Genomic DNA, 13,234 nt, shown 5'->3' on the forward strand with positions numbered 1-13,234 from the left:
AAACCCAACTCCTTGAAAAGCCTTAGCCTGTGTCATGGATTTACTAAAGACTTCTTTCCTGGGATTATTTGGGTAACTATCTGCATTACCACACAATTTAAGGATTCTCTGCTGGAGAATTAAGGATCATGTTAGGAAACTTGTTCTGTGTATCATATGGTTGAAAAGCTTTTAGACCTACAGCCTTTTAAAAAAATATGAGAAAAAAAAAAAAAAAGCTGTTCTGTATGAATTCAAAGGATTAGGAAAATTTTGCACTGGATTACAAAGTCTCTTACTACATATCCAGCTGGAGACACCAGTGCTTGAATGAGCAGCAATGCCTCCAAGCACACTGGTGGTGTTTAAATACACAGGGTTTGCCTTCACTTCTGGAGAAACTAAAATAATCCCAATTAAAAATCAAAAGCTTCCATAGTAGACAAATAGTGCTAGATTCAAATTATCATATGAACTGAGAGTTTTGAGGCCATATATCCCAAAGACTAAAGCTAAAATCATGATCCATAACTACTGAGAGTGCTGCTCTTGCATGGGACAATAACGTTGCTGTGGACAGTATACCAAAGCAGTTTCCTTTAATCTTTTCTAGTTTTTAATTTCTCACACATGGCTTTTAAATTCATATTTTGCCATGTGAAATACTTTGCCTTTTAGTAAATGCAAGCTGAAAAACATGCCAAACTTTGCCTTAATTCTAAGAACATACTCTCCAGATCAAAATCATGTGATTTGAGGGTCATTTTTATTCCTTAGCCATGACTCGTGGTCATTGAACCAGTCACAGCAGTTCTCTGCTGCTCACAGTACCTAAAGTGGTGAGAAAGCTGACACAGCACATAAGCTGTGGCTTGGATTGCTTAGAAAAAAGGATCTTTCATGCTTAGCAATCCTCACTTGTGCAGGGAAAGGACAGTTTGACTAACCACAAAAAACAAAACAACTATTGAGTAATGTGCAGTCTTCATTTTAGTGCCCCCTGTCCCATTTTAACATGGATTTTTCTTCAGTTTTTCCATTAGGTTTTCTTACCTCACTTACTTAATTATTTTGCTAAAGAATTAATCACACGGTAGATAAAGTGAGGGATGGTTCTGTTATTTCACTGGAATATATTCCCACAAAGGCCTCTGGAGCCACAGAAAGGACCACAAGAAGACACACAGACAATCCTCAATAATTTACTTCCTACAAAGCACACCTTGAGATGTGTGGCTTCATCCTGCAGAAGCTGTCAATAAAAGCAACTTTTGTCTGGGATAAAATCTACTTTTTGGAAAAAAAAAAAAAAAACAGTGTAAAATAAGTGAGAGAAAGCACGAAGTGGGCCTTATAATGAGTGTTTTATCTTCAATTTGTGATGTGTGGTAACTGTATGACTAAGAAAAAATATACTTTTTTAATTAAAAAATGTACCTGCACCAAGGATTTTATACCATGTTTGAATTCCAGAGATGAAAGATACTCAGTTTCACAACACATACATCTCTCAAACTGCACTTGGCTAAATTAATCACAAAAGTAGCTTAAGAGTGTCTGGGGCCTATACAAAACAGGAAAAGTATTTCCTTCCTCTAGCTCCCCAGAGCTGGCTTTCTTCATGGGACAACATGTATTTCATAGAGCTGGGTGTGGAAGCAGCTCTCCTGCCCTCAGCAACACCACGTAGCCATCCTGCCCCAAAACCCATTGTGAAAGAGAAAAAAAAGGAAAAAACAAAACATGCAGAGCATGCAGAGTCACCTCATCCACCAGTGAAGGAGAATAAGGGAATGATGACTTCCACTGGGTTCTAGTTGCTAGAAACAACTTAAATGCTGAAGTTTTTCTGTCCCTTTCTATGGAAATTAGCTCTCAGACAGAGCCACTGGAGAGTGACACACAGGAGAACTGGACTGTGCAATGGGGTTCATGGAATATTTGTTATTGCCCTTGGATTTGACTCCAGCAAGTCTTTCAGTCTGAACAAACCAGTCAGTCTGAATGCAGGCAGGGATGTCTAAGGCCATTGAAGACCTAAGAAGAAAATGCTCACAACTAGTCTTCTGCAAATAATGTGCAGAAACAGCAATTTCACAGACAGACCTAAGAGTCCCACAGGACAGGAGGCCACTCTCACCATGGTGACAAACTGTACACAGTTACACCAAGGGATCCCAGACAAGGCTTCCAGCTGTTCTATGATCCAATCAGCACAAATAAAATAATATTACAGTCCCTCCTTTGATTTTTACTAGTTAACACTGAACTATTCTTTTGAGGAAGAAGCAAATTGTCTAACATGGAACAAAAATTTTGGGTTATCTACATTCAACAGCTGTCTCTGTTGATAGAGTCTTACAGTAAAAATATTGATTTTCTTCCTATGAGTAATCCCATTTCTGCTTTTAATTAGTTTTCCAAGTATTCTAATTGTATCATAAGGGGAATGGCAAGCAACTTGTTCAGATAGCAGTTTAGTCCATTAAATACAAGACAACAGGCCTGTTTTTTCAAAACTGACTCATAGGAACAATATAAGCAGGAAAAAGGGTCCTGAGAGGCAAAAATAAAAAATGTAGGATTAGATCATCCAGACATTTCAACTGGAACACTTGGAGATACATCAGACCATAATCACACTGCAATTACACAGCAGTTTAGGTGTAGAAATGACTGCTTTTACAATTCTTTGCAGAAGAAGGAATTGGCAATAATTCTTCTTCTGAAACAGCAGACTGTATTTTCTTTCTGGCAAGCAGTTGAATTATTGAATTATTAATGTTTGTAAAGTATGTCAAGATCTATCAATAGAAAGTGTACCAGGAACAGAAAACACATCACCACCCATGTGTAACAGAGACCTCCCTTAACTTCACTCCTTTGAAATCCAGCTTGAATTAAGAGCTACATAAAACTTTGATGTAAAGCAAATAATTGTTCTGCTTAAAATACAAGCTGGTTTTGTGCTTTGAAGATGTGTGGCAGTAAAGAGAGGGAAGTCACAAATTATTTCCATGGGAAACATATGCATGACTCCACTGCACTCCTATCATTGCTCAGACATCTACTCCTGGGTCTTCTGTTTACACTGTGAAAGGATGTGAAATCTCAGAAGTATTACTTCTTGTATATTTACATGCCATGAGTACAATGAATTTGCTTGCTCCCAGGGGAAAATCATAGAGCATGCTTATTGCTAGAATCAGAATGCACTAAACTCAGGTTTTGATCTATTAAAATAGACTATTTACAGCAAAGGTTTCCTTTCTGAAGGAACTTCCCTTGTAAAATATCAAAAATTTTTGCACTTGTAGAGTTTGATGGTACCTATATGCTTAGGTGAGGTTGCATCTTTATGCACAGTGCAATTACTGTGGTTTTGGTACTAAAGCTGATCTAGCATAACCCATTTTCTTTTGAACATATAGGCCTTCACCAGAGAGAACAACCAGACTCACCTGAGAAACCCACATTCCCTGTTTGCAGAGGCACAGGTATTTTCTGGAGTAAAAAAGAAAATAAATTGCATTTCTGATGCTGTAGTAAAACAAATTAAGTGAAAAATAACTTCCATTCACCAAAAGGCAGAGAAAATGCCTGACTTTAGCAGATAACATAAGGAAATTTATTCTTACAGCTCTGTAGGCAGACAGAATAGGATTTTACATTTTTGTCCTGTTCTAGTTCATTTTACACCACTCACCTCTCCAAGTGGCCAAACATCTTTGCAACATCTCCTTGCTCAGAGCCTCTTGGCAATCCACAGCCATTCCACAGCTGCTGCCAGCCATCCCTACCTTTCTGGCAAGTGTCTGCACCATGTAAAAATGACTTTTGGCCCAAAATATCATTTCTACAAAACCAATTTTTAATCAAAATTTCATTTGAGAATCCCTTCTTACCCTAGAATCTGAAGTTGCTTGAAGCTAATATTGTGCATATATTTATGATTCATTAAATACTGACCATCCCTTTTAAGTTGGTCTGGTTTGGTTTTAATTTTTAAGCCTCTCTTAGGAAAAAAAGTGACTTCTCTGAAAGAGTGCAAACAAGAGGTAGGGGTTCATTCTAGACTACATGCATGGTGAAAGAGTGCATCAGTTCTTTTCAAGGGCAAAAATAGAGATCATGTGAGGAATGTGCCAACTTTCCATAAATAGCCAATGGACAGCAATTCAAGTTCCTAATTGTATTTCTGTTTTCCCAAGGACAGGAGAAAGAGAAGGACTTCAAGGAAATGAAACTCTCCAAGTACAAGTATCAGCATAATTACATTTGCAATATCTGAAAAACATGCATTTTTCTTTCTAAGGACAGAAATAACATGTTCTAACAAGTGACCCTGAGGTAAAGGGCATCACATGAATTTTCTGGTTCACTCAGAATTAATATTTTGGAGTACACAGATTCTCATCTAAAAGGCACAGTAAGCCCTCCTGATGCTGGATAGGCACAGGAGCAGGCTGTTCAGTGGCTAATGCAGCCCTGCTATTCCCAGCCTTGGAAAAGCAGATGAATCAGCTCTCCAGCACCATCTTCCTTATCAGTGCCTGCATGGAAGACATTTATTTCATGGCTGAAGCTCATTGGGCTGAGGTGGAGCTCATTGTGTAAAATAAAAATAGACCTGGCACACTGCAGATGGTGTTTCACCTTGCTGACCTCATAACCACATTTTTTCAATGTGCATAGAAATGTTTTACTGTACCCTGCATCTCTCCTTAAGGAAGTATTTCCACTGTCTTGTCAGTAAGTTAGTATTCAAAGCCTAACAAAATAAAGACTATGGATTTTCTTTCAAAATCAGCTTAATCTTTTCCAGTTATAGATACACTAAAACAGCACTGAGCCTGTGTCACACTGTGTTTAGAGGTGCAGTGTGCCAGGGAGGATGGAGGGAAAAGTGGGGATGGTGTGGGCAGGAGCTCTGAGACATTTCTTAACAAATCCCTTTAAAGTGCTATTCTACCACTTATGTGGAAGCTCAGGGGAGGAAAAAGCTCAAGCTTGGATGTCAAGCTGAAGATGTCCAACAGGTCTGAATTTCAAAGTAACCTTTTACAGGTGGCTGACTCCCAGTTCATAGAGAGTCTTTGCATTAACTCTGTTTGAGGGCAGGACAGCTGAAATTTCTACCTTGTTTTTAGGTAGAAGTTATCAGAATCCAACAATTTTCTGTTCTTTTTCTGCAAAGGGTGATAAACAACAACAATCAGTTCTCAAAACATGAAAACTTCTTTTACAGTGTTGGTTATTACAGAAAATTGTTCTTGTGTCCACTCCTACACCTCAGCCAGTGAACAGGACCCAGTTTGGAAAACTTCAACTTTTCACTTGCAGTCTCAAACTAAATTGTGCAGTTTTCCTGGTTTTTGTTTAACTCAGGAAACAGAGCCAATAAGGAGCACTGTTACAGGCAAAGGGAGAACTCATTATTTGAGTTGGAGTGCCACAAAGCTTAAATCATTCTAGTGATTGAAAAGAAACTTCTAGAAAATAAACTTGAACTTGCACAAATTTTAAAATCCTAGCAAGCAGATTATAACTATTTTACCTCAAAGCAACAAATTGCTTCCTACTTAAGGTGATACCTTATTGTGTTCTGCAAGAGCAGTTTTGTGACTTCATAACCAGAATTCAGATTTGTGATACTTAATGAAATTCAAAATATGTATTAGTAGCAATAAACCTGTCTGACAATAGAAAACATACATTTCCTGACTCTGTGAGAAGAACTTGTAGTCTGCAGTCAGAAAAGTGGATTGTTACTCTGTGATCAGCTGTAATTGTCATTCTGATAATACTTTACCAGTAAGACAAGGATTTAAGTTCCTTCTCATTCCTAAGGGTAACAGTCCATGCAGGGGATCTGTGTAAAGTGCTTGATGCAATAGTTTAAAATAAAAGTTTACTTGAGAAAAATAAATGTTTAGGCCTCAAATCAATAGACTTACCACATTTGTGGTGTTCAATCTTTAAGTTTATATCCTTCTCATTCTAATAAACATTTTCAGAAATCAAAAATGAAGTTGAGTGGTAAAAGCAATATTTTTTTTAATCTTTGAATTGCTGGAAGATCCTTTAAAGATTTTCCCCCATGTTCATTAAACACTGTTTAATGTGTTTACATCAATCCAAGTGAAGTGATTTCAGTGCTTACACCAAAGGGTGTTTGATTTTCCAGGCACCCAGAACCCCTGGCATGTACAATTTAAGTAACAGGATGTTTCACACAGAAGAGTAAAACTAAAGCAGGTAAAAGCAAGGCACATCCCTAGCCAGAATCACAGCATGTGTTGGTAAGGGACTTTCTTACAAGGAGATAAAAAGGCTGTCACCACTGAGGAATTTCATGAGCACCTTTGCTAAAAGAATCTGAAACAACTGCAAGATACTGTAAAATAATTACCAGTGTTTTTGACAGAAGGACCTGTTTGAAGTGTTTGAAACTTCCAACCAAATTTCAATGCTTAAGGAATTTCTCAAGGAGCAAACACAGCAGTTTCAAGAGCACAGTTGTAGTTTTTTCCCCCATTAAAAAAAGATACAGATACAATGTCAAATGTCCTCCATCATCTTCCCAGGGCCTAAAGCAGGGAGATGTTCAGCACAGCTGTGGCAGGGCTCCAGCAGTGGTAGGAGGAAAGCTTTGTCCTGCCTGCCAAGAATGTCAGGCAGGAGATGAGGAGCAGCAAGCTGAACTTTGCCTTACATAGTGGCTGACAAGGCCAGAGGTCTGTACAGCTTTCATATTTTCATTTGGCTTTACTTGCTTACAGAACTGTTAACTCTGTGGGAATCCAGGGGAAAAAAGCTTTCATTGTAAGTAACTAATTCATGCTGTGCTAAGCCTGTAGTCAGAGGTCAGCTTTCACTCTGGTACCCAGCTACTACAGAATTCTTTTAACATACCTTCTCAGAAAGACTTCCCACACACACCACATATTGCCTGACAAGGTGGATTTATTAATCTCTTAACCTAAAGAGCCCTGATTTGTCAGAAACACACAAGAGAAAACCTCACATGACATGTCCCACATTTGCATTTCACTGCTGAAGTTTTTCATCTTGCTCGTGAGCAGCTGAGGGAACATGGGACCCCCAAACCTTCAACAGCCATTTTCTTGTTACCTTTACCAAAGGACAACTTATGTATTCTTGGAAAAGTTTTATTTTGTTAAAAATTTCTTGGTTTGTTGCTATTCTGGGGCCATGATGTGACATAACACTCATTCTTTCCATTTCATTTTCATAAACCTTTTACCCCTCTAAAATAGAAATGACTGGGCTGGGGCTATTGCAGTAAGGAAGTTTTGGTGGGAATTTGTTTTAAATCACAGAACAGCTTCAAACAAAATACATAGATTTTCCTCTTCACTGCAGTAAAGAAAAACAAGCGAGTAAGTTGTTGGGAGTCTGACATTTTGTAACATTTTAATGTTCTACTTTGCAGAGTTACTCTTGTTTAGAGGTAACTTTGTATAAGGCTTGGTATTTTGTCTTTCCCAAAATATATTTTGAAGTGTGTGTTCTTTTGTTGGTAATTTTTTGCTGGTTTTGCCAAGAACATCCAAGTGCTTGAGGCTGAGTGAGACCCATGTGTTTGGGATGTTTTTCACCTAGCCAAAAGTCTCGTCTTCCCCAGCTCAGTCACTGAATCAATATCTTGTTCCACTGACTAATGGACACTTCACATTAGTTCTAGATCATGGACTGAAGCTGCAAAGGCATTTTTGTGCCTGATTGCCACATGAACAACAGGAATCACTGCCTCCACTGAGAACTGGCTGATTATTTTTCACCTTTTCAGCAAGCACTGCACTATCAGGTTGGATTCTTTCCACCTCTCATTCCCAGCCCCTCCCTGCAGAGGAAATACCATGAAATGTTTTCCCAGAGGAACATGTTTGATTTCACAGATACTGGAAATTGCCCACACAGGCTCTTTTCCTCTCCATGCAAGGAATGGGGTGAACATGCCAAGGGGCATCAGATGTGCTTTACCCTATTTCCCGCCTGGAAACTGTGAAGGAACCAGGAAAGCTGTAGCCAGGAGGCCAAAAGGTTTTCCCACAGTGCAGGATCAAATCAGGATTGCTCCCAGGGAAGGTTCTTCACATGCTATGAGCCAGTAGCCACTGAGATGGCAGGACAGGAGGGAGAGGGGATCTGTGCAGTGCTCAGTGTGAATAAAGAAAGGGGATTTAAACTGCTCAAGTTTCTATCATGGGAGTTTTGTTTCCTTTTTAGTTCTGATCAGGATATTTATGGCAAAGGCAGCAGGAACACTGTTTGCCTCTCATGAAGCTGTATTTCTCCTATACAGAGTGAACATGAGTAGTGCACCCCTGACTACAGATTAAACAAGAGCTTCTCACACACCCCCTGCATTTTATGATAGTTGAATCCTGGCCTTTTCATTATGCTTATGTTCATCCTTACACCGACAGTTCAAATTTCCAGCCTTACAGCTGACCTCTGTGTCTTTTCTTGACAATGTCAAATGAATAACTGCAACCAGAACCCCAATCCTAAAAAGACATACAAGTTGGTATTAGTAGCCTTACAAAGGTTTCTAACCTTCCTACCTGCCTGCAAAGTTAGTAAAACTAATATGTTAACCCTGCCATGGGTATATTTAATGGATTTCAGTTATCTTTAATTCAAATTAACTGTCTCACAAGAATTAAAGTTTGGTAAAGAGCCCCACAGATAATTCTATTCAGCAGGAACACCTTTAGTGATCACTGTATCCATTTGACTGATTTCTCCCACTATATTGTATAACTCAATGTTTTCCCATACTGACTAATGAGTGATGCATTAATGGAATTACTATATAACCGCAGATAAAGGAAGAAAGGAAAACCATTACTAAGAAACATGTGATACCATGAGTATTAAAATACTCTTGAGATAGGTCTGCACTACTTGCTGGCTAAGAAACTGCTGAATCATGCCTTGAGACTCATACCAAAAATAGCATTGCATTTGGCAGAGCACACACAAGCTATTAACATTCCCTATTATTCCAAACTGCTGATTAGCTGCTGGCCACAGAGCATAAAAAAGCATTCTCTTACCTTTTCTGTCTCCTTGAGAGAAAGAGGACAGCAAATATGTTTTCTCCTACAGTGATTCTCCCTTTCACAATATCAGCTTTTAACAGGAAGTTCCCAAAACCTTTTCAAAGCATTCTGTGAGCTCTCTGCATTTAACACACCTCAGAACAGGTGTGCCTTCTTACCTAGAATGGATGGGTAGCAGATGTCACTCATCTCCCAGCTGTACTCCTCCCTGGTGAGACTGATTTTCTCAGTACATGATCCATAAGTTATTTCTTAGAACTAAGGCGAGAAAAGAACATTTCTTGGTCATTTAAAGACTGTATTAATATGAGGAAAGTGATTCTCTCTGAGATCTAGGAAAAAGTCACTGCTTAATGCCCTTAATGAGGAGGGAAAGGTTTTAAAAAGTTGAGTTGAAAAGCTCCAGCTGGAGTTAATTATGTTCTCTAAGAGGCTTTGTAATTACTGTGTTTCCTGGCCTTCAGCATCACGCAGGTGAAAGGACAGACAAGAGCTGCCTTCTGAGCTTCTCTGTGTGCCTCATTACCTACTCCCTTGGAGTGGCCTGGAGTGCCAGAGCCCTAGACTGAAGTCCTGGGTTTATCAGCAGCAAGGGTGCCATGCAGGCTGCTGGGCTGGACTTGGGCACTGTGTGAGGTGGCTGGACACCCCTCTCCCAGCAGCACAGGTGCCACCCTCTTTCCAGCCCCTGTGCCAGTGTGCAGGGCCTCTCACTCTGGCCCTGTTGTACCACAGCTGCTGACAGCCTCACCCTGGCACTGCTAAGGACAGGAATGGAGATAAGGGAAGGAATAAGTCAGGTAGAGCAGCCTCTCATCAGAAGTGCCAGGGGACAGGCAATGCAAAATTGTAGAAGGAAGACTAAGAAGGGAAGAAATATTTTCTGAGTGTGAGAGTGCTACTTCCCACCTCTCTGGCTGACTTAACCTCTCCACAGTGGCTGACTGCCATCCATAGAGTATCTGACTATTTAAAACATCTTTTAAGAAAAACAGAAAGTGTATTACCCTTTAACCATCTGCACTGTTACCTTTACCCAGGAGTTTGGGTCTCACACAAAGAAACATTCTCATGTCATTTTTCATACAAGAGGGGTAAGAAAAATGTCTGTGGTGCCACAGCAACTTGAAGCTGCAGCTCTTGCATTTTATCTGTAACTTAGCTGTCATTACGTAAATTTTCTTACAAATAAAATCCATTTTTGAAAAGCAAAATAATCTCTAAGCAGGAATAGTGGGTGGCCCAGCTCCCCAGTCTCTGTGGAGGCAGTTCACTCAGAAAGCAGAGGGTGGTGTTTCCAGAGCTTCCTTTACAGAACTGTAACTTGTGGGAGGCTGGGCACATGGGGTCTGTGGAAGAGACAGGCTGAGTTAATTTGCTGCTTTAGCAAAGCTGCTGTGTTCACATAGCATAGGAGGTTATAGGTACTCTGTGCCACATATTTCTGCTATACAGAATGAACCCCCAACACATGATAAACACAGTTAACTTTGTGCTATGTATTTCTCACAAGTTCACGAGTAACTCGTTGAACTCTTCAGCACAAATCTAACTAGGTAATTCCTCTTAGCCTCTGCTTGATAGGCTGCTCTTTTTGCTGAAATCCCCAAACATGTTCTGCTTCATGATCCTAGTCTTTTAGATTTCAACAGCTAGTAACTGAGACATTCAGAATCCAGAAATGGTGATCCCCTGCACTCACTGAGCCTGAGACACAACCTGTAATAATTAGCTTTCAGTCAGTGTCAGTAGGATGGTACACAATTCTCTCAGTCCACCTGACTTCAGAGGCAGCAGGAGGATCTAGAGGCAATTTACTGCAGGGGACTAAGTGATGCTTCAGACCAAGGGACCAGGGAAAGATGGGAATGTTCATAGAATAAACTGACGGTCTGAAGGGTGCAGAGATTTAAATGAATAAAAGAGAGGCAACCTCATGAAACCAATAATCCTTAATCTGCAGCATGTCCTGTGTCACACACTCCTGCTGGGCTGCTGCACTTCCTTCTTCCTTTTATCATCCCAGGCTCCCGTGCCTCTCTTTTCATCAGTCTTACTTTGCTTCTTTGTGAAACCCAGCCAGAACTGTCTTGCTCACTTCAAACTAATGGTTGTACTTCATCCTCCAGGACTGGCTTACTTTCCCTGTCTTGTTGCTCTGTGATTGTAGCCAAACTTCTGGCATAATTTATTTAGCATGATGTAACTTAAGAATCACCGAGTCATCCTCAAGCACATCTAATAATGCCCTGTATCACTTCCTCAGGATGGTCTTGAGAAACTGGTCTTTTCCCTTTTTATTAACAGTGTCATTTGCAGAGGTAAGCAAAGCTAGCTGAATAAAAATGCACTGTAGGAATTGATACAGTACAATTGATACTGACTGAAGTAAGATATTTGTCACTATTTTATGGCTTAAACTTTTACTCAGTAACAATTTTCACAAGCAGCAATATATAATAACTAAACTGTTTTTAATGTATCTAACAAGAAGCAGGAAAGCATACTAATATCCTCCTATTCTGAACTATTAGCAAGGAGGATTAGAATTGTAAATTTTGTTATTGATTCTGTCTTTTAATAAAGAGAATTAGAAGACCAAAATGGTAATAATAATTCTCTGAATATGTATTTTTGTTAATTCAGTACATTTGCTTATTGTCCTCTCCCAATGTGAAGGTTCTTGGAATTTATAATAGTGTATGGAGATCTTCATAGAATTACCTCAAGTAATGCTGAAGTATGATCCCAAGAAATGCTGCACACCTTAGGTGAACTACAGAAATAAAAGTTGCTGTTGCCTTGACCACCATGTTTGGCACTAGGTCACAAGGGTAGTCCATGAAAACCACTGAGAACCCTGCTGGGTGCCCCCAGTTGGCTGCCCTCTTTATCCCTCTTTTCTGGTGTTAAATTTGTCAATGCATACAAAGCTATCTTCAGCAAATACGTGACGCACTGGAAATGTACAGACTCAGAAACCAGCACCTATCCTGAACACACAGGCACAACCTCCATGGTGTGGAGCTCTGTGGATGTGGAGGAATGTGGCAAGGCTTGAGGAGAATGCTGACCTGTGCTTCAAATCCTTTGTGACATTTGAGACAATATACCAGAAAGTGCTGAGGTTACTCACGTGACCTTCCAGCACTTCTGTTTCCATGCTCTGATACTGATCTAATCTCTGTCCTCTGTGACCAAGTGGGAAATGCCAACTAGAAGCAGAGGCAACATGAAAAAGAAGTACAAAATCAGCCTGAAGTTACAGCTTTCTGTTGAACATCCAGCTATCAGCCTTGGTCTCTTTGCCCTGTTCCATTTAGATAAGACAACATTTAGATTTTATCACAACTAAGCAGATAAAATGAAACTGTACATTCCTATATAGTCCAGAACTTCAACTGGTAACCTGTACTAAAAATCCAAGTAAATAAGCCATGTTACCATTTGCTTACTGAAAATTTACTCTATGTTAGCAAAGCAGAACTGGATAAGAATTCATTATTTGTGGAGGGAGGACATACCTAAGCAATCACCTTAAGAAAAGGACAATCTCTCTTCTTTCCTAATCAGGTTGCCTTTGGTGTGAAACCAAAGACTAGGCCTCCTCAGGTCTGATTCTGCTATTCACAAATTCTGTTCCTCCTTGGGTCCATACAGTCACAAAGAAAATAAAGAAAATAGAGGAAACAAACAGTGGGAGAATAGTTTCTTTCCCCTCTTTTGGCTTAGATGAGCCTAATGACAGATTTAGGGGAAGGAATGAAAGGTGATGAGATGTATCTTGTTCTTTTGTAGCTACTGTGAATTTTGCATGGAGGCTGTTGGCATCTGCCAGCATCAGGCACCAATCAGAGCAAGAAAGAAAAGAAAACAAAAAAGCCAAAGCATGACTCTACTTCTTTGACAACTGAAAATCCCTGACAAGGCTATCCTTGGATAGTAAAGGCATTAAAATTATAGATAAAGTTCCTTGATGGATGCAACACAAAAATGGCTTTATAGTAAGATATAAGAGAAACAGTGTCTTAAAATGAAGTAAATACAGGCTTCCCAACACATACAAAGTTTCTTTGTATTCCAGAGGGGGAAGAAACTTTTCAAAAGACATTCAGGAGATGTCCTTATACAAAACCTTTCTCCCTGGAGAAGTATTTAATTTT

This window comes from Molothrus aeneus, chromosome 7 (assembly GCF_037042795.1).
Source record: "Molothrus aeneus isolate 106 chromosome 7, BPBGC_Maene_1.0, whole genome shotgun sequence".
Taxonomy (NCBI): domain Eukaryota; kingdom Metazoa; phylum Chordata; class Aves; order Passeriformes; family Icteridae; genus Molothrus; species Molothrus aeneus.